Raw genomic sequence first — 20,452 nt, 5'->3', positions numbered from 1 at the left:
CCTGTTTTGTGCTGTGCCGTTCCGCCCTGGCGCCACGCACCTGCTGTGCCCGCCGAAACTTTTCAAATCTCCTAGGCAGGAACTGTAGAGCTGCCTGTTCCCACTACTGTGCTCTTTTCAGGAATAAAACGTGACCCAGGATTTTGGGTACACGCTGCTGGGGAGGTGGCAGCCAGCAGGCAGCACCTCTTACCTTTCTCAGCATTTCTCCACGTTAGCGGGGAGTCCACGGAACCATCACGCGCAGAGCCCGGAGTCTGGAAAGTCACCAGCGGAAGATAGGCACAAACTTCTCCGGGCGCGCGCCCTCCTCTTCTGCTCGACAAAGGCAAGACCTGCCTGACCACTCGGTCCCCTAGTGGCTGTTGCAACAGTGGCCGGAGTTCTGATGGGCTAGAAAGGGCGAATGGTGCAGCTGCCTCATCGAGACTCTGGCCACTGTCTGATCTTCTAGGACCAGCCCAGGCTGAGGCAGGTTTCCTCCGCCTGGACTCAGGGAGAGTTCCGAAGGGTTTTTCCTTCCACACTCCGGCCCAGCCTTGCTGCTGAATATTCATAAGAAGGTGTGGTCACTGTCCATCTCTTTGGGATCCTCCAGGGTCTCACATGTAGCAGGAAAGAACTGGGAAAGATTTGTGTCTGAAGGAATTGAAGATGGGAGTAGGGCGGGGGAGACACTATGGTTGATACATAACTGGGATTTACCTTCTTCTCCCACCTCAGGCTGCACCGGGGTGCTCGCACAGTATCCGACACCCCTACCCAATGCTCAGATGGAGCAAATGAAGTTTCAAGTAAGTCTCAATTAAACCCCTTGCTATTGGACTTAAACCGAGGGGTGTTTCTTTCTTGTCCATGATCTCATGATGGGCCTCTCGTGCATAAAACAGTTACAAAGATACGTGAGCCGAGTAATTGCATGAACTCGGTTGATTCTTCCTAATGGGTTAGTCTCCGTTTTAAAGTATATGCAGCCTACTCTGGCTTTCACCCAAGCCTGGATTTCTGATGTGCAATCAAGTTGCTGTTTCAAATGGGTTTTGATGGAGTTGGGGTTAAGAAAAACGGCAGGGCCTGAGGACTTCCACTGTTTTAGCTGTTTCTTCTGTGATGAAAATACGTGAATCAGGCAACTTATAGAAGGATGTATTTCCAGATGGCAGAAGGTCCACGGCCACAGGGGCAGGGAGCTGAGAGCTATGAGCAGAGGGAATAACCTGGGACTCAGAGCCCACCACTTCCTCCAACAAGACCACACCCATAAACCTCCTGAACAGCACCTTCAACAGGGGACTAAGTGTTCCAATGTCCTAACCCAGAAGTCTTCAACCTCCCTAACCCTTTAATACAGTTCCTCATGTTGTGGTGACCTTTCTAACCATAGAATTGTTTTTGCTGCTACTTCGTAACTATAGTTTTGGTACTCTTATGAATTATAACATAAACATCTGATATACAAAATAGCTAATATGTGACTTCCAAAGGGGTCGCGACCCACAGGTTGAGAACCACTGACCACCACTGCCCTACACTGACTCCATCACTTTCGAACCACCACAGGGACCTGGTGATCTTCCAGGCATTTCTCCATCCTGAAAACTTCGACATGGGAACCGTCACTAGCTTACCTCATGGAATCCAATCCAGCTGGTCACTTCAGGTTCATAGGCAATGACCCCAGAAGGGCGGGCTGAGGCACCTTGCTGTCATGCGTTCCAAATACTTTACTCATTGTCTTCGCTCCTGCTGGATGGGGTCCAAAACGAGCCTTGAAAGTAGTCTGCCTTTTCAGCGATACACAGCATACTACCCAGTGTAAGGGTTGAGCTTAAATAAATCTGTGCAGACCTAAGAACAAACCTGTGTAAGGCTCTCCTTCAAGAGCAGGAATGAAATAGGCTGCCTTCCCTAAATTGGATGCCACCCTGTGGTTCAGAAGAGAGAGGCAAAAGTGTATAGGACACTTTTTAAAAAGTTTAAATTAACTCCGTGTGTGTATGTGTGTGGTGTATGTATTTGTGTGTATGTATGTGGTGTGTGTGTATGTGATATATGGGTACATGTATGCATGTGTGTGTATGTATGTGTGTATGTGGTGTGTGTATGTGGTGTGTGTGTATGAGTTTGTGTATGTATGTGTGTGTGGTGTATGGATGTGGATGTGTGTAGATGTGTATGTGGTGTCTCTATGTGTATGTGTGTGGTGTATGTGATGTGTGTATATGTGTGTGCATGTATGTATGTGTGTATATGTGGTGTGTGTGTATGTGGTGTATGTGTGTGTGTGGTGTATGTGATGTATGTATATGTGTGCATATGTATGTGTGTATGTGGTATGTGTGTATGTGTGTGTATGAGTTTGTGTATGTATGTGGGTGTGATGTGTGGGTGTGGATGTGTGTAGATGTGTGTAGATGTGTATGTGGTGTCTCTATGTGTATGTATGAGTATGTATGAGTATGTATGTTTGTATATGTATGTATATGTGGTGTGTGTGAGTATATATGAGTTTGTGTATGTGTGGTGTATATGATGTATGTGTATATGTATGTGCATTTATGTATGTGTGTGTATGTGGTATCTGTGTGTGGTATATGTGATGTATGTATATGTGTGTATATGTGTGTGTGTATGAGTTTGTGTATGTATGTGGGTGTGGTGTGTGGATGTGGTGTGTGGATGTGGATGTGGTGTCTCTATGTGTTTGTGTGAGTATGTATGTTTGTATATGTATGGTATGTGGCATGCACATGTTTACCACAATGCCAATGTGGAGGTCAGAGAACAACCTGCAGGAGTTGGTTCTCTTCTTCCACCATGTGAGTTCCAGGGATCAAAATCCGGCCATCAGGCTTGGAGGCGAGCATCTTCACCCACAGAGCCATCTTGTTGGACCAAGGCGTATGATTTTTGGAAATGCTAGTTGCCAGCATGCCTTTATAAATATGATTATTTGTTTACACTCATTATATGCCCCCAAAAAGAAGTCAAGTGGCAAACAAAACTCCAACAGCTGAAGAGGCAAGAGTAGACAGACAGGGAAACGAGCCACTGGGAATGAGAATGGAGCAGGCCAGTGAGCATTCAGCTCATGTTCACATACTCACCAGGAGACGTCATCGACTCACGCCTGTAGCTTAAATGACAGTGACCCCCATAAGCTTGTATATTTGAATGCTTGGCCCCAGTTGGTAGAACTCCTTGGAAAGGTTAGGAGGTGTGGCCTTTCTGGAGAAGGTGTGTCCCTGGGGGTGGAGTTTGAGGCTTCAAAAGCCCAAGCCATTCACAGCCTCACAGTTGTTTCCACATGTGAGCTCTCAGTTGCTGCTCCCCCACTGCCTGCCTGCCTGCTGTCCTGCTTGCAGTCATGATGATCAGGGACTAACCCTTTGAAACTCTAAGCAAGCCCACACTAAACAACGTTTGTCTCTGAGCTTCCTTGGTTTGGTCATTTCTTCACAGCAATAGAACAGTAATGAAAGCTTCTCTTTATATGAGACCATTTTGAATGTGAAGTGTCCCCAATAGATGTCTGCATTTGAACATGTAGTTTCCTGCTGGTGGCTTTGTTTTGGACGGTTGTGAACCCTTCAGGAGAAAAAACTTCACTACAAGAAGAGGGTCACTTGGGGTAGGCCTTGACGTTTTATAGTCTGACTCCACTTACTGCCCATTCTCAGCTTCTTGCTCTGCTTAGATGTAAGGTAAAGGGTCCCAGCTGCACACTCCTGCCACCATGACGCCACCTGCCACTATGCCTTCTCCACCATTGTGGACTTTGTCCTCTCAAACTGTGAGCCACAATAAGTATGTCCTGCTTTAAGTTGCTTCTTGACTTAAAACTTGACAACAAGAAAAGTTCACCAACATTTCTACTCCTCCTGAAAGTGATTTTATGAATGCCTTTAAGATATTTAGTTACATTTTTTTTGGTTTTTTTTTTTTTCGGAGCTGGGGACCGAACCCAGGGCCTTGCGCTTCCTAGGCAAGCGCTCTACCACTGAGCTAAATCCCCAACCCCAAGATATTTAGTTACATTTTTAAAAAGAGTGGGTTATATTTGAGAAACAAAGACATAACAGACCACTTCATAGGCTCCTTTCCATAATAAAACAGGCAACAGTAACATATGTTCAGATATTCTGACAGTCACACTAGTGGAGCAGCTGTGAAAAGACCATGTGTTCCTAAGGAAATGTGTCACAAGGCACAATGTATAAACACACTTCACAATGGATGGTAATTGGTGTGAACCAGTCTTGCCACTGGTTCATCTGGAAAAATCACAGAGTACCTCCAAACTGCTTTTATGAAATGGGGGACCACTGTACACATGGTCACCCAAGGAGCTGTTTTATCATACAAAAATGTAGATCTATATTGCAAGGGAAACCCCACCTCTTAATGTACCCATACAAAGCCAGTGTGCAAGCAGTGCAGAGAATGTACTTTGGTGTAGTCAAATTTGCAGGGAAAAAAAAAGGAGTATGATGAATTGAAGCCTTCTAACTGTCACTGTGTAGTTTACATCTCCTGAGCTGGAAGGATGCAAACGGGAAACACCCAGCGCCATGACTTTGTGACAGAGAACACCACTGATGAGTAACAGCATGGAACACTGCAGATACTCCAAACAGGAAGCACGTTTGTTTATAAAGTCCTTTATGGGACTCCGTAGGAGACTAAGTGTTATTGTGAGGAATAAAATTAAATATAGAACAGAGTATTCTGTCTGCCCTTCATGAAGACTGTGGTCCAGATGCAGGGCCCAGAAGTCTTAACACACTGCAGTGTGTGGGGGCCACCTCAGAACCACATGGTAACAGTGTAGCAATGTGTTCTTACACCTTACTATATATCACATTTTCTCAAGCTTTAAAATTGTTATAAACTTTATTATTAAAAACTTGCAAATGAGGGGACTGGAGAGATGGCTCAGAGGTTAAGAGCACTGACTGCTCTTCCTGAGTTCAATTCCCAGCAACCACGTGTTGGCTCACAGCCATCTGTAATGGGATCCAATGCCCTCTTCTGGTGTGTCTGAAGACAGCTACGGTGCACTCATATAAACAAAATAAATATTTTTTAAAAAAGCCTTTTTCTAATATATTTTCATCTGTGTACATATAGGTACTTACAGATCTATTTGAACAGACTTCTTTTGCTAAGGGTTTATTTTTATTTATTTTTATTTTATGTGTATGGGTATTTTGCCAGCATGCAGGTCTGTGTCACATGCATATAGTGCCTGCAGAGGCTAGAAGAAGGTGGTGGGTCCCCAGAAACTGGAGTACAGACAGTTGTTATGTGCCATTAGACCTGAATTTAGATCTGGAAGAGTAGTCAGTGCTCTTAACTGTTGAGCTATTTCTCCAACACCTAAGGGTTTACCTTTATGCCAATATAAAAAATATATTTAATCATCACAATGCCCACTATAAATCCTAAAAGCTATAACCTGATACACACCACACACACACACACACACACACACACACACACACACACACACACTGTATAGATGAGGGATATAGATAGATAGATAGATAGATAGATAGATAGATAGATAGATAGATAATTTTTCTCCTATGAGAATTACAGTTTGAGGGCTTTTAGATTGCAGGATTTCCACATTCATAATTCTGACCTCTCAGGGCTGTTTCCTTTGGGGCCCTGACTTTGGCACTGGGCATTCTCAGCTGCCTTTTTCCCAGTCTTCCTTCAAGATCATGTTCAGAGTGCTTAAGGGGGAGACATCTCTGATGTTGGGTATACATTTATCTGGGGATTTGATTTTAGTTTCACCCAAGACTTAGGAAGAGAAGTGGTGCTAACGGCGTGTGTGTGTGTGTGTGTGTGTGTGTGTGTGTTTGCGTGTGCACACACACAGGGTGGGGGGTGGAGCATCAGATAAACCTGGTGTGATGAGTTCTGTGATGTAGTCTCATGGGAAAGAGTTGGGATGTCAAACCACAGACATCACCATCTGACCTCGGCCAGCAGGCCATACCGCTTCGACAGGTTCTGGAGAGGGATCATGGACCAGGGAATGAGAAGATAGAGATGAGAGGAAAGCTGGGGTCAGGCGGTCTTTGCACAAGATAAGCCTTATGCCAAGCAAGTATAGCATCTTATATACCGTTTTCACTGGGAAATGGACCAAGGTCAGCAGAAAGCTACATCAATTAATGTGAGCAAACATTAGAACACAGCCATTTTAGGACTGATAATCTCAACCCTTCAGAGGCGAAAGCTGAGTTCCCAGGAAACAAAACCTTAATTCCTTCAAGGTCCTGGTTCCATCCACAGACAAGACCTTGCCAAGTCAACCCCTGAGCAAGCACACAGAGCTAGTGTTGCCTTCATGCTTTTCTAGGGGCCTCGGAGAATGCCCTGGATCTGCCCGACTCCCGGCAACTGTTCATCACCCCACCACACCTGAGGTGTCAATTTCTTCCCAAGCCAATGGCTCACCAGGGTTGGCCGAGCACTAAAGATGCTTCTTGCAACAGAAGGTGCAGCTGACCCTTGTGTCTCCCCAGGGGATTGGGTACAGGACCCTTTGTGAATTCCTAAATATGTAAGATGACTGGGTTCCTGGTGTAAAGTAACATAGTATTTTCACACAGCCTACACATATCTTTCAATACCATATGTCTACAGACCACTTACTATATCCAATACAATGTAAATGCCATGTAAAATGGCTACATGTTGTGCTGTAAAAATAGTGAGAAGAAAGTTTACATGTGCTAGACATAAGAACAGTGCTCTTCCAAATATGTTTGCCCTATAGTGGGCTGACAGAGGCCACTGCCAAAGAGTAAACTTTGTTCCCTAGGCTGGAAAAATCATACCTTGACATGGGTGCACTGCGTTATGAGATTTTCAGCTCTGTTTTTTCAGTTTAACTCCTGTCTGGGTCTCCATTATCATCTATGCTTAACCAGTTAGGAGAAAAATGTCTCTTATTCTTGAAACAGAGAAATACATTGTGTACCATCACTGGGTCCTAAATTAAATACACAAAGAGAATTAGGGGAAAATATCCTTTTAAAAATGTATAGGCACAAAAATCTTTCTGAATTTCTAATTGTAATATAACCCCCCATGAATTCCTCTCATACATTATTGGGCCTTGAATTAAGTAATAGGAAATAAGGTGTGGGGGAAAAAAAGTTAAGGTTCCTCATGTCTTCTGCACTGAATTCTTCTAAGCATACAGCATATACTGCACTTTGGGACTCCACGTATAGTCACCGTGGTGGGTTGAATAGGAATGGCCCCCATAGACTCATGTGTTCGAATGCTTGGCCCATTGGGAGTGACATTATTAGGAGATGTGGCCTTGTTGGAATAGGTGTCACCTTGTTGGAGGAACTGTGCTACTATCGAGTGTGATACAGTCCCCTTCTACTGACTTTGGATCACAATGTAGAACTCTCAGCTCCTTTTCCAGCACCAAATCTGCCTGGGTGCTGCCATGCTTCCCACCAGGATGCTAATGGACTGAATATCTGAAACTGTAAGCCAGACCCAATTAAATGTTTGCTTTTATAAGAGTTGCCTTGGTCACGGTATCTTTTCACAGAAATAAATCCTGAATTAAGAAAATCACTTTCTGTAGCAGAATTCTCCCCTAGTCAACTGAATAATAAAGATGACAAGAAGCCAATCACTGGGCAAGGAGGAGGAGGGCGGGTCTTCTGAGGGGAAGAGGGAATGCAGGAGGAGGGCACTTCTTTTTGGACAGTGAGGTGGGAGGAAAGCAGGCAAAAGGTAGACCAGAGACTGTTAGATCTGCTGGCAGAATTGACCAGGATTTGTCACCAGAAGATTTCTAACAGAACAGTTAATGAGTTTAGGATGATAGATTCAGCACCCAGCAGTTGTGTTATCCTGTTGATTCTAAACTAAGATTGTCTGGTGTTTTCCATTTCGCAGCTACTTAGGTGGGCCAGAGGGAAAGCAAATAGCTAAGGCAGAATGGCCAGGCTTTGGGACAGGAAGAACGGGCAAGGACTGAGTTCCAGGGGAAAGGTAACCAGAGTGGAGCGTGGGTTAGTGAGAGTGCTCCCCTAGCTAGCCGAGGAAATTTGGGAGTGTTGATTGGTTTGGTAACAGCTAGCCACAGGGTTTAGATGACTGAGAAAACAGATGTTCAGCAGCAAGGAAACCAGAGGATGTTCGGCAGACCACCACATGGGGAGACCCCTGTGGTTAGAGAGTAGCTAGCGTTAATGTAGATTGATTTTTAATTAGTGTACACAATGACTTTCTATCATTTTTATTATATACCTGATATAGCACATAAACCAAACTGGCAGACTGACAGTGACATTACCCTGACACCCCTCACACAGCATGCCGGCATGACATGCTGCTGCAGACATGCTCTCCTTGTCTATCCATCCCACCAGGCTGAAAAGGACAGGGTGGAGAGTGAACTTCAGATTCTTGGTGAACTTGCCCTTTGGTAAGCTTTTAGTTCCTGAGGAGTTCCTTTGATTTTCCCAAAAGCATTCATTGTGACCAGCTGTGTATATTGTGACCAGCTGTGAACATTATGATCACCAGTGAACATTGTGACCAGAGGTGAACATTGTGGACATTGTGACCAGCTGTGAACATTATGAACACCTGTGAACATTGTGACCAGAGGTGAACATTGTGGACATTGTGACCAGCTGTGAACATTATGAACACCTGTGAACATTGTGACCAGAGGTGAACATTGTGACCAGCTGTGAACATTATGACCACCAGTAAACATTGTGACCACCTGGGAACATTGTGACCAGCTGTGAACATTGTAACCAGAGGTGAACATTGTGACCAGAGGTGAACATTGTGACCAGCTGTGAACATTATGACCACCAGTAAACATTGTGACCAGCTGTGAACATTGTAACAAGAGGTGAACATTGTGACCAGAGGTAAACATTGTGACCAGCTGTGAACATTGTGACCAGTTGTGAACATTGTCCCTATTATTGTTCCCTCATTTTGAGTCTTGTTCACTGTCTATTCAGCAACTATTTTTCAAGGAGCTAAGTCTGAGGCAAGGTGCTAGGTATGCACAAAAATCAAATAAGAAAAATGCAAAATGTCTTTAAGAGTATTTTAATACAGTGGACGATGACGTATATATGCAGATCAAATTCCTGTGGATTTATTACTTTAACATGACTGCACAGGATATAATTTGAAGAATAGTGTAGTAGATTCTTTTTTTACAAAGAGTCCAATTACATAAAAGTCTTCAGTTAATTCTAAGTTGTAATTTGTATAGAAGGAAATGGACCCACAAAGCAATGAGTGTTAGACTTTCAAGGCAGCTTTAAGAGATGGAAGACAGAAAAACGAATAAATCATGCTATTTCCAGGCATGATTGATTCTGTGAAACACTTCCAGTTCCTGTAAAGTAGGCTTCTTTTTTCTTTAGGGCCAAACAACCTTCTTCCATTCAGAGAAGTTTTACCAGTATCTCGTGGAAGCAGTAACCAAGCGTCATTGTCTGTGGGCACTGAGACCTAACCTCAATAGATGAGACCACGTTTATTGGCACACATGGCTGTAGTGAGAATTTTGGTTTCTTTAAAAAAACAGATACATTATGGGAATATGTTTTCATTTTAATTCCGGGTGTGGGATATGTGACTGCTTCAGAATGTCCACAGTAGCTGACTGTAATTTGCCTCATGCTATAGCAAGGGTGTGATTTTTTTGCCAGCTGCAGATAGTTTCTGCAATGGTGTGATACTTGGAATTCTAGGGACGCTTCAGGGGCTTTGCAATGGCTAGGGCCCTGAGAGGCAGGGTTACTGTTGGTGGGTAGTAGACGCTCATTTGGGAAGGTTGGCTGCTGTTTGGTAGTTGTGGTCAAAGAAACAGAAAGAAAATAGATTCAGGGACTTCCTTCTTTCCTACCTAAAGTTAGGGGTTTAAAAGGTGGAATCAGGGTGGAAGAAAGAAGAACCACAAAAAAACAAAAAACAAAAAACAAACAAACAACAACAACAACAACAACAACAACAACAACAACAACAAAAATAGTACACATGGCAAGGGGCCACACTCTAACCCATGGGAAGCTGAGCCATCTGCCAGGGGAAAAGATGGCCATGAGGACTGGAAATGATTGCAGCACATAGCTTGTGCTATCCATCCTTCAGCCTCTTCTTAGCCTTGCCTGGCAGCAAGGGAGGCTGGGAAATGTAGTCTCTCAGCAGGAAACTATCATCCCAAACTCAAAAGAGATTTAAAAAACAGGGGAAAAGAGGTTAGGGACATAGATTCTTTCTTGGCTGTTTCCTGATAAGGATGAGGAGGATCGTTGTTGTGAAAGGACAACATAAACCCCATTAGTCTCCATTTAAGGACCAGGCCTGATTTAGAAAAGAAGGCCATGGGGCACCAGCTCCAGGAATAGATCATAAATCCAGAAACAAGGTCATAAACCCCCTCTCAAAGAACACCCTGGAGATAACCTCAAAAATGTAGTTATATCTTTTCCCCAAATGGGCCGTCTATGGTGGGCAGCCCTATCCCACCTGTGACCCCTCCCCCGGCACCCACCAATGAAATTTTAGATTACCTAACCCTTCTAGAGTGTTCCCCATGTTCCCTATAAGAAGACCTGCATACCTTTGTCCAGGGTCACCATTTTGGAGAATGTTGATGCCCCCCTCCCCCCGTGCTGGTTGTTTCTGCAGAATAAACACTCTTTGTCTTTGCATAATCTCTGAGTCTGGGGTCTTCCTTCAGCGAAGTTTTAGACCCTTACAGTTGGAGGGAGGTAGTTCTGGGTCACTTCTCAGTGACCAAAGCACTTAGAGACTTTTGAAAGATAATTATTAGAGGGCTGTAGGCAGATGGTTTGTCTACAGAATAAAACAGAGATTTCTCAGGAAGGTGAATGGAGGGAAACGAGCAGAGACCTCAGAGACAGACTGAGCTGGCAAGAGGAAGTGGGCATAGAGTTATTCAGGGTGACAGTCCCACTGCCCAGAGTACTGAGTCAGAGTGAGCTGGCAGACACAACAGAGAATGGCAGAGTGGAAGGAAAGAAACAGGAAGAAACAGGGACTAATGTAAAGAATTGTTTCCGGCCTGTGGTGGCAGGGTGAAGGGCCTTGCAATCAGTCTCCACAGCATCATAGGGGTCCTTCGCAGATACTTCAGGGACAAATGGAGGAAATGAGCTGTGGTGGTTTGAATACGCTTGGCCCAGGGAGTGGCACTCTTGAGTTGTGGCCTTGTTGGAGGAAGTGTGTCACTGTGGGGTTGGGCTTTGAGACCCTCCACCTAGCCACATGAGAGTCAGTCTCTTTGGATCAAGATGTAGAGCTTCCTGTTTCTCCAGCCCCATGTCTGCCTGGACACTGCCATGTCCCCACCTAGATGATAATGGACATCTGAGCCTGTAAGCCAGCCCCAATTAAATATTGTTCTTATAAGAGTTGCCTTGGAATGGAAACCTTGACTAAGACATAAGCTGTCACAGGATGGGAGTCATTGAGGGAGCTTACCTGGGACATTTTGTTGGGCTATAATGGATATAAGGTGAAGCTCAGTAAGTAAAATATTTAAAAGACAAGATAAAGACATGAGTGTGAGGATCAGGAGGAATGAGGTGATTAGGGGGTGGGTGTGCAGAGTGAGAGAGAATCAGAAGCCCATACGCAAGAAAAGGCTTGGTTGAATAGCATTTTGGTCCCTGTCTCTAGGCCTCCTCTCAAAACCAATTAGGATTTGTTGGTGTAGAAGCAGAATTGTTCATTGTTTATGGAGGAGGGCAAAAATCCTGTCCTTAGCTGAAGACCGATTTACTCATGGAGTAATGTACCAGGCAAGGAATTGATATGGCTCCAAAGGATGTTAAGCTGAGGTGATATTTTTCTAAGTTTTGAGATCTGGTGAGACAGAGGGGCTAACTGATGTAAAGGCTTCAGGTCTAGCTGTTTCAGTTCTGAGTCCAGAAAACAATGCTCAGAGTGGCAAAGAGGGGAATGAGTTGGATGGTCCATGGCGTATTCGTTCCTCCTTCCAAGGTAACCTAACTGCTTGGGCGAGAGGTGGGGGGGTTGGAGGTGCTGATCTCTCTTAACTCCTTCAAGTTGACAAAAGATCAATGAGGGGTCAACTGTCAGAGTGTCTCAGAGAGGGGCGTATCTAATACAAGGGCCATGGTAAAACTTAACGTAAGTCAGGAGGGAAGGACAGTACAACTTTGTGGGGGAGAAAGTTAATGAGGAAAACTTTTACATCAAGATTAATGTACATTAATAGAAGGTTGGTTATAAAGTTAACACAAGAGTAGACCAGAGTTCTGTAGAAGTGTAAGGTGACTGTAGTTAGCTGTTTGTTACATCAGACTCCTGCATAGGGAACAAGACACAGAGCTTTGTAAAAGAAGTCAGTTAAAGCCAGCACCTAACTGACAATATAAAAACGAAACGGAATTCTATTGAGTCGTTTTTATATGATTGTCGAGCAAAGTTCAAAAGACACCACTAGGGTATTCTGAATAAATTTCCAAAGCTATAAATTTGATGACAGAATATCCATCAATCTCCTTTTTTTTTGGTTCTTTTTTTGGAGCTGGGGACCAAACCCAGGGCCTTGTGCTTCCTAGGCAAGCGCTCTACCACTGAACTAAATCCCCAACCCCTCAGCAGTCTCCTTTAATCAAGGATATGAGTGGTAGAGTGTAGACCCTGGAATTAGCTTGTGCTAAGAGGAAGAATTGAAAGCCAGGGTAAAGGGCATGTCCAATTGAAAGGACTCAGGTCCTAATGGGTCAGTGGTAGGCTTAGGTACAAGGCCTCTCATCAAAGCATCCTCACATGTCAGTATGAGAATGGGAGACACTGAGGGCGAGTAATGGCTGTTTGCCTCACTGTTGTTAAGACATTGAGGATGTGGTACAGATTCACTGGGCAAGAGAATCCATTCCCCTGTCATGCGAGACACGAGGAGTAATTTATCTTCCCTATAGATAAGGAGAGGTGGGGTTTCTGGTCAGACCCACATAGCTAGTGACAGAAGCAGAATTCTGGGAGGTCTTCCCTTCTATACACCCTTATAATGTGGTTAGCACACAGCTGACTTTAATGGGACTGTGCTCCATTCAAGGGAAACACTGAGCCCTGGGGACATTCTGCCATGCAAGTTATTTTAATTTTAACCTATTTACTCAAGCACTTAATTTTTCACAACCATTTTTAAATGTACCCAATTTTTAGTATTATTTTGAACTAAACAAACTTTATGGTTACCTTAAACTTGTTTTGAATTCCTTGCTTCAGGCTTATTTTGAAAACATATACAGAAGTCTATATAATGGAGGTTACAAATTGGCCTCTGGTCTCCAAGCTTGTAAATGAATTACATTTGCAGTTAACACAACAACAAACATGGTTCTGAGTACATTAGAGCATTTCATCATTTGTAAGGTGAGTGACCATTAATGTCTAAGTCTCAACCACCTTTAACAGCTTACAACAAGTTGGTATGCTTTAGAAGGTTATGATTTCATAATTTCATCTTTGCTAAGTTTGAGCCTTAAAATCGCAGTGTTTGAATTGAGGATTCTTTAGCATCAAAATAAACTTTAAGCCATAAGTAAGTTTTTGGAAAGACTAGAAACCTCGTTTTCCCAGTCCTTTCAGAGGGTTAATGTTTTACAAAACATTAGTGAAGATAGCAGCCAAGTCACACAGCTGTTTCAATCTTGATAAAGTCATCAACCAAGATACAGTGGCCACGTGGTTGTTATTTACTCAAGGTGAGACCAGTTCCTTGAAAAGGTGAGCTCATCAAGCATACCTCCCATCCACCAAAACAAAAAAACTTTCCCAAACGAAGTTTAATTCAAGTTATATATATACATATACATATAAATGTGTGTGCATATATATACATATACATATGCATATACATATGCATATACATGTATGTATGTATGTGTGTGTGTATATATATATATATATATATATGTTGTGTGTGTGTGTGCTGCAGCCTAACTGTCAACCCTTTCTTATTACAAGTTTTAAGCTGACTTTTTCCTGCTTGGAATTTCACAACCTTTTAGAACCATACCTTCAACGGTTTTACAAATCCTGAGAAAGTTACATTTCAGCAAGAACTTCCAAGATAGTTATACCTGACCTTGAATTGGGAAACATTTTAATAAAATCAAGAAGAGGGGATAGTAGTCAGAGAGCTAAAGATCTGTGATTACATTTAGTCATTTTAATTTTTATATATACAAATTTCTCTTAGTCTCTTTTGAAAATGGCTTACCACTTAGCTATTCTCAATTACACAATAACTTTTCCCAGGCTGGTCTACTCTTGTTCTCCCTATTAGAATCAGGATAGAGGTTTTGGGGGAAACTTTTAGACAAACTTGCTTAGGTCTACTTTAGGTCAGGTCAAATCCCATCCCCAGAGCCAGTTTTCCAGTTTAGTGAAACAGCATATGACAACTTTCCAATATTATTCAAACTGAAAAGACATTTTGGACCCTATAAGACTGAACCCAGTTATTTACAAATCCATTCTCTCCTCTCTCTCTCTCTCTCTCTCTCTCTCTCTCTCTCTCTCTCTCTCTCTCTCTCCCCCCCTCTCTCCCCCCTCTGTGCGCGCGCGCGCGTGTGTGTGTGTGTGTGTGTGTGTATGTGTGCGCACGCACGTGTGTGTGTTGGTCGACAACCTGGAAAGGTCTTGGTGCAGTTGCAAGCAGGAGTTGGGTGGCAGGGAAGAAAAAGGTTGAGATAAGCTGGAAGGTATATGGGGGAAGGGCCTCAAACCATTTTACTATTCTGTTTTATGAATAGATTTAGGTATTTAAATCAAAAGTTCTAAATTTGAGTCAGCAACTGGTCTTTTGTACAACATATATTGAGTCCATATTTAGACTGAGACCCCAGCAAGTGAATCCAATCCCAGGTCTCCCAAATGGAACTTTTTCAGATGGGTTTGCAGCCATGGTACGGGTACATCCTTTGGAACACATGGTAGGTTAGAGACCAGTGTAAAGCCAGGGTCAAAATCCAGTCATCAGGTATATCCCTGGGTTTCACATTGACTAACTATGCCTGGGAAGTAGGGTGAGAATCTCCCCAAATCCTATGATTCCAGGGTCAAGAGGCTGCAGGGCAGGTTTGGGGGACTGGTGCATCACACTGGAGAGTCGAGACTTCCTGGAATTCTTGACCAAACATTCTCATAGTCAGAGGAAAGTCCCAAGTGCCTTCAAATAAGAGAGTCTCAAGACATGATGGAGGAAGGCTCCTATGAGCCCCTAAGACCTAAGCAGGGTGACTCCAAGTTAGATCTCATGGGTCACCTTGTCATTATATCTTGGTTGTGTTGAACAGAGAGTGGCCTCACTACAAAGGTCAGATTGTGTCAGAATAAAACATAGTAAAGTGAGAGGAGACAAGGGCATAGGTGGAGAATAAAGAGAAATGGCTGCTTGCGAGAAACAAGTGGCCACACCTGACTCATTTGGACTAGAATGGGTTTTACAGAATGCCAATAAAGTCCCTAGGGCCAGAGGTTCACAGAAGCCGTAAAAGCCGAGGGTCTTGGGTACACTGGTGGCTGTTTAGCTTATATGTTGAGCTTGGCCAGTCTGTGCTCCTAAGACAACAGGTCCCAAGAGTTTATAAGAACAATAAAGGAGTCAAAAGGTCCCAGAAGGAGGACTTGGAACTGCCTGCTGAGACAGTGACTCCAGATGCTTTCCTGAGTTTTGACATCACGTGTTAGATGTCCGAGGCAGTGTAAAGAAATGGTAGAAAAATAGAGGCATCTGGCATTTGATAGATGGGGCCATGTTAATTGATGCTCATGATGAGAAGAGAAAAGATGGCTGCCAATTGAGAGATGTCTGTGACCCTTCGTAGGAGGCAGAGTGAGGACCAGAAAGGATTTCAGCATGTAGCCCACATAGCATACAGCCTGTGTTTCCATCCTGCGGAATCTTCTTGGCCTTGCCTATCTGCAAGGGAAGCTGGGAAACTTGATCTTAGCAGGAAACTATCAGTGAGGAAGACTCAGGTGCTGAAGCGGTAGGAGGGGTGTTGAAGATGTGTAGGACTCAGATGAGGCTCCCATGGTGACTCCATAGTAGAGAGCACTGAGTTTTGGAGGATGGGAAGTGACCACAGTACGAACCTTACATTAAACAAGATTTAATGACGAAGACATTTATATCCACAGATATGAGCTTCCCTCAGCCTTGATGGGAGAAGCCTCTGACTGCAGAGGGTGGTGGCTGGTGCAGAGACTCAACTGTTCAAAGTGCTCACAACACGTGACTGTGAGTGCTCACCTGCAGCTGGAACTTCTGGATCAGCTCTCCACCCCGTCTTCCACTACCGCTTTCCATTCAGAGACCAAAGGAAGAGGGGTGAGTGCTGTGGAAGGTGAACCTCCGGACAAGACAGGTGCTTCATGTATCAACTCACAGCAGCGGTGGTGACCCAGAGAAAACCTCCACACAATTAAGAGAGTTAAATAGTCCAGCATGAAAGGGGAGAGGCTCCCAGTGCCCACCAATAGCCAAGAAGCTAATGGCAGTTGATAACTGTTGAAAGAGAGAGAGAGAGACTGACTTTGGGAGAGTGATCATTGGTAGGCTGCCCCTGGGCCCCATATATGCACATACAGGTAGCATTAACTATACTTAATGGGTTAGAAAAACAAATTATATGAAGTTGAAATCAAGATTGAAGAGATGGGGAGGGACTGGGGTTGGTGCTGGGGACTGCCCTTGCCTCTAGGAGAACAGTTCTGGGTGGGACACAGCGTCGGATGAAGATCAAAGACTGATGATCCCTGGTCTTATAATCTAACTATTCTGTGCTTTAATAAGCACTGGCTTCTCTGTTAGATGTCAATCTAATGAATAGTTGGAGTTGCAACTTAGCAACACAGGTTGCTAAGTGTAGTCTTCACTTTTCATCAAAGAGGTTTCTTATGCAGCAGATGGAGACCATTGCAGAAAGCCACACACTATCAACGTTCAGACAGCAATGCAACATAGAATTGCGATCACCAATTGATATCCACAATGCACCCTCTGCACTCATCTCAGAGAGGGCGCAGAAAGACTTGTAAGAGCCAGAAAACTAAGTCTGTTTTAAGATACTGTCTTCTATAAAATAAGGAGGCCATACTCACGACATTTCAATAATGTTATTGCTTAACCAAGAGGTGAGCTCTGAAAATACCAGCGGGTATGCCTATGTGGGCAGGGAAAAACTGCCATCCATAGATGAAGAGCTATAGGCAATTTATTGATGCTCAGGGAGAGAGAATCAGTCTTCTCCAGGGATGAGCTCTCTGAGAGGTTATCCAATACCAAATGGTCAGTCCTAAACACATGAGCAATGCTAACTGGACTCAGCAGATTATAAATGTGTGTATTCTACACAATATATACATATGCAGATGGTAACTGTAATAATTAGAGATGAGGTAATAATTTGAGAGGAAGTGGGAAAGTCACAAGAGTCATTGGAGGGGACAGAGAGAAGCGTGAAAATGACATAAATACAGTATGTGTGTTTGAAATTCTTAAAAAAGTTTTTAAATTAAAAAAATTAAGGATGTATATTCTTGCTTCCTTGGTTGCTTGTCCTCAGCTGGTTTTCCCTTCTCTTGTACTCTACTGGATCCCCTGCCTAGGGAATGGTGCCACCTGTAAAATGGCTCTTTCTATATTAATTAACAATCAGGAAAATCTCCCACAGATAAACCCACAGGCCAATCTGATCTAGATAATTCTTCATCAAATCTGTTTTACCAGATGATTTCAAGTTTCAACAAGCTGATAGCTAAAATTCACCTTTGCAGAAAGTGTGTGTGTGTGTGTGTGTGTGTGTGCATGAGAGAGAGAGAGAGAGAGAGAGAGAGAGAGAGAGAGAGAGAGAGAGAGAGAGAGGATGTTGTAAAGGTGAGTGTGTATGTCTAAGGGTGAGTGTATATGTGAAAGGTTATTGTGAGGATGTGTATGAGGGTGTGTGAGGGTGTGTAAGGGTGTGCATGTGAGTGTGAGAAAGAGGGTATGCATGAGTGTATTGTGTACGTGTGTAAGAGAGAGTGTGTTGTAGGATGTGTGTGAGGTGAATGTGTGTGTGTGTGTGTGTGTGTGTGTGTTTCATGTACTGAAGTAGAAATTGCTTAAGTTCTTCCATGAGCACTGGTGTCCTACCTCATATGAATTCCATGAGAATGAAGCCCAAGACAGCTGGAGACTGGAGACTGTGAAGTGTTTCCTGGGTTCACCTACGGCATGTAGGCAAGTATGAACCACACCAGAATATGGATAGCTCTTCAGATGTTTGTGCCTTGAGCACACTAGGTCAAAATCAGATAAATGCCTTTAAGTTTCTCTACAATGCCAGCATTTATCAAATAACAATGCATTCACAAGCTACATTGGCTTCTTCAGCTATAGCTTACCAAATAACCCTGATTTCTCTTGAGGAAATCACAGTATCTTTTATTCTAGTCTTGTTTAGTAACATTAACTTTCAGATACATCACAAAACATCAATATATATATATATATATATCACATGAAGTATAATTATATTATATATAATCACTGTATTATATATGTGTGTATGTGCAGGTTACATAATGAAATATGAAAGTGTTAAGGAGTCTTCAGCAGAGTTCAGATAGGTTGTACTGAAGACAGGCAGAACAGCAACATATAGAGAGTCCCTGTAGGTGGTAGACAAGATGGACATGAACTCAGAGGTAGAGAGTCACTGGAGGTAGGTAGATAAGATGTCCAAGGAACCCAGAAGATCTGCTGGAAGCACAGAGCCGCAACAGGAGGTAGGCTAGCACCTAAAATAAGGTGAGTTCTGCATCAGTCTTGTCAAACGGATGAGTACAGGGACAGACTGACAACAATTAAACTGTGCCAAATAGTAGGCAGAGCAAGTACTCTTGCGTATCTGTCCCTTGACTGAAACACAATTGGTAGGATGATAAGTCCATAGACGTTTGCCACTGCAGGGTTGTCCTTTCTTTTACCTAGTCCAGGACAAAGTATTGTTTGCTTTGTTGGTCTGGTATATTAGAAAAGTGTTTGTGCCTTTTCCTTATCTTTTTTCTTTTCCTTCCTTCTGTCATTTCTTCCTTCCTTTCCTCTTCTTCCTCCTTGTCCTCCTCCTCTTCCTCCTTTTCTTGTTTCTAATATGGCTTTAACAAGACTGTGTGCCAGGTGTCCCCAGTCCACTTTAGTAGGCCACAGGCAGTTCCTTTTTACTTGTAGTAACGAGCTACTTATCAGTCTACTTACATTAATGGTGCTGTATTCTTATGCACAGGAATTAAACTGGCTCTACATGTGCAGTCACCCAAAGCCATGCATGGTCCCAAAGCCACTGTTTTACACAACCATGAGCAGGGAGCAGCCTGTGCTCCATCATATCAGGTCTAGTTATGTCTACTTCACCCAAAACCTCTTTTAAAAGGCCTTACCTGCTCAAGGCCCCTGCTCCAAAAGCTGGGAGCCGAAAGGCTTTTCCTGCCCTGCTGCGGGATGTGCTTCCAGCCATGCTTTGAAATGGAAAAGCACACGTTAGAAACCCGTTCTCACATCTCAGTGGAGAATTGACTTCATAGCTCATGAACATAGAAGGATAGCTATCCAGCTAAGAAGTGTGTATGGCCCAGAAAAAAAATAGAATTGTAGAAATGTACTATTAATACAGTATTAGTCTGTTTGAGTTGCTAAAACAGAATACCTTAGACCAGATGGCTTGCAAACAGCAGAAGTTTAGTTCTGCAAGATGAACGTTTACGATCAGCAGAGCCTGTAACTGGCGAGGACTGCTCTTGGGTCACAGGTGGCATCTTCTTGCTGTGCCCTCTCATGAGAAAAGAGCATTGTTCTCTCTGGTTCAACCCTCATAGCACAATCCCCCTCCAAAGGCCCAATGGAGAGAAGATTTCAGCACAAAATTGGGAGACACAAACACTCAGACCATAGAAAACAAAACGACATGGCCACCTAAGAAGCAATCACAATGCTTTTAACTTAATTAAAAGATCATCAAGATCTTCTAACCTTGATGCTGTTCACCTCCGACCTTGTGGCCTGAGCATTTGCTCATTTCTCCTTACTTCTGTGCTTATCTCTCTCTTCTTTCTCTACTGTTGCTCTTTCCGGGAGAACTCAGACCAACTTACGCAGACTTATATCACAGCACACACATGCATATGATATATGCAACACACACACACACACACACACACACACACACACACACACACACTTCCTTTCTTCTTACTGTTGAATTAGTCTCTTTCATGTTTTATAATCAAATAATTGAAGCTAGATTTCTTTATAAGGAAAAGAGATTTACTTATTATGGCTCTAGAAAGTCAAAGGCTAGAAAGCCATCTAGTGATGGCC

General features: G+C 43.4%; 2 long non-coding RNA genes across 4 annotated transcripts in view; one reads left to right on the top strand and one right to left on the bottom strand.

Moving 5' to 3' along the window:
• Positions 1-494, bottom strand: part of LOC120097002 (uncharacterized) — a 103,704-nt gene extending 103,210 nt beyond the window's left edge. The window contains exon 1 of one of the 2 annotated variants that reach the window (XR_015638829.1): positions 194-494. This is a non-coding gene — a long non-coding RNA (uncharacterized LOC120097002). The remainder of the gene's footprint in view (positions 1-193) is intronic. The other variant, XR_015638830.1, reaches the window with a different exon arrangement.
• LOC102553694 (uncharacterized) lies at positions 14-1,860 on the top strand. Of its 2 annotated transcripts, none has more exons than XR_015638826.1 (3): positions 14-563; positions 724-794; positions 1,561-1,860. It is a non-coding gene; the product is annotated as an uncharacterized LOC102553694 (long non-coding RNA). The 2 variants fall into 2 exon arrangements; XR_015638825.1 differs by having other exon boundaries at positions 16-328.
• Positions 1,861-20,452: the final 18,592 nt, after the last annotated feature.

This window comes from Rattus norvegicus, chromosome 15 (assembly GCF_021556685.1).
Source record: "Rattus norvegicus strain SHRSP/BbbUtx chromosome 15, alternate assembly SHRSP_T2T, whole genome shotgun sequence".
NCBI lineage: Eukaryota > Metazoa > Chordata > Mammalia > Rodentia > Muridae > Rattus > Rattus norvegicus.
This window is presented reverse-complemented; position numbering and strand designations above follow the sequence as displayed.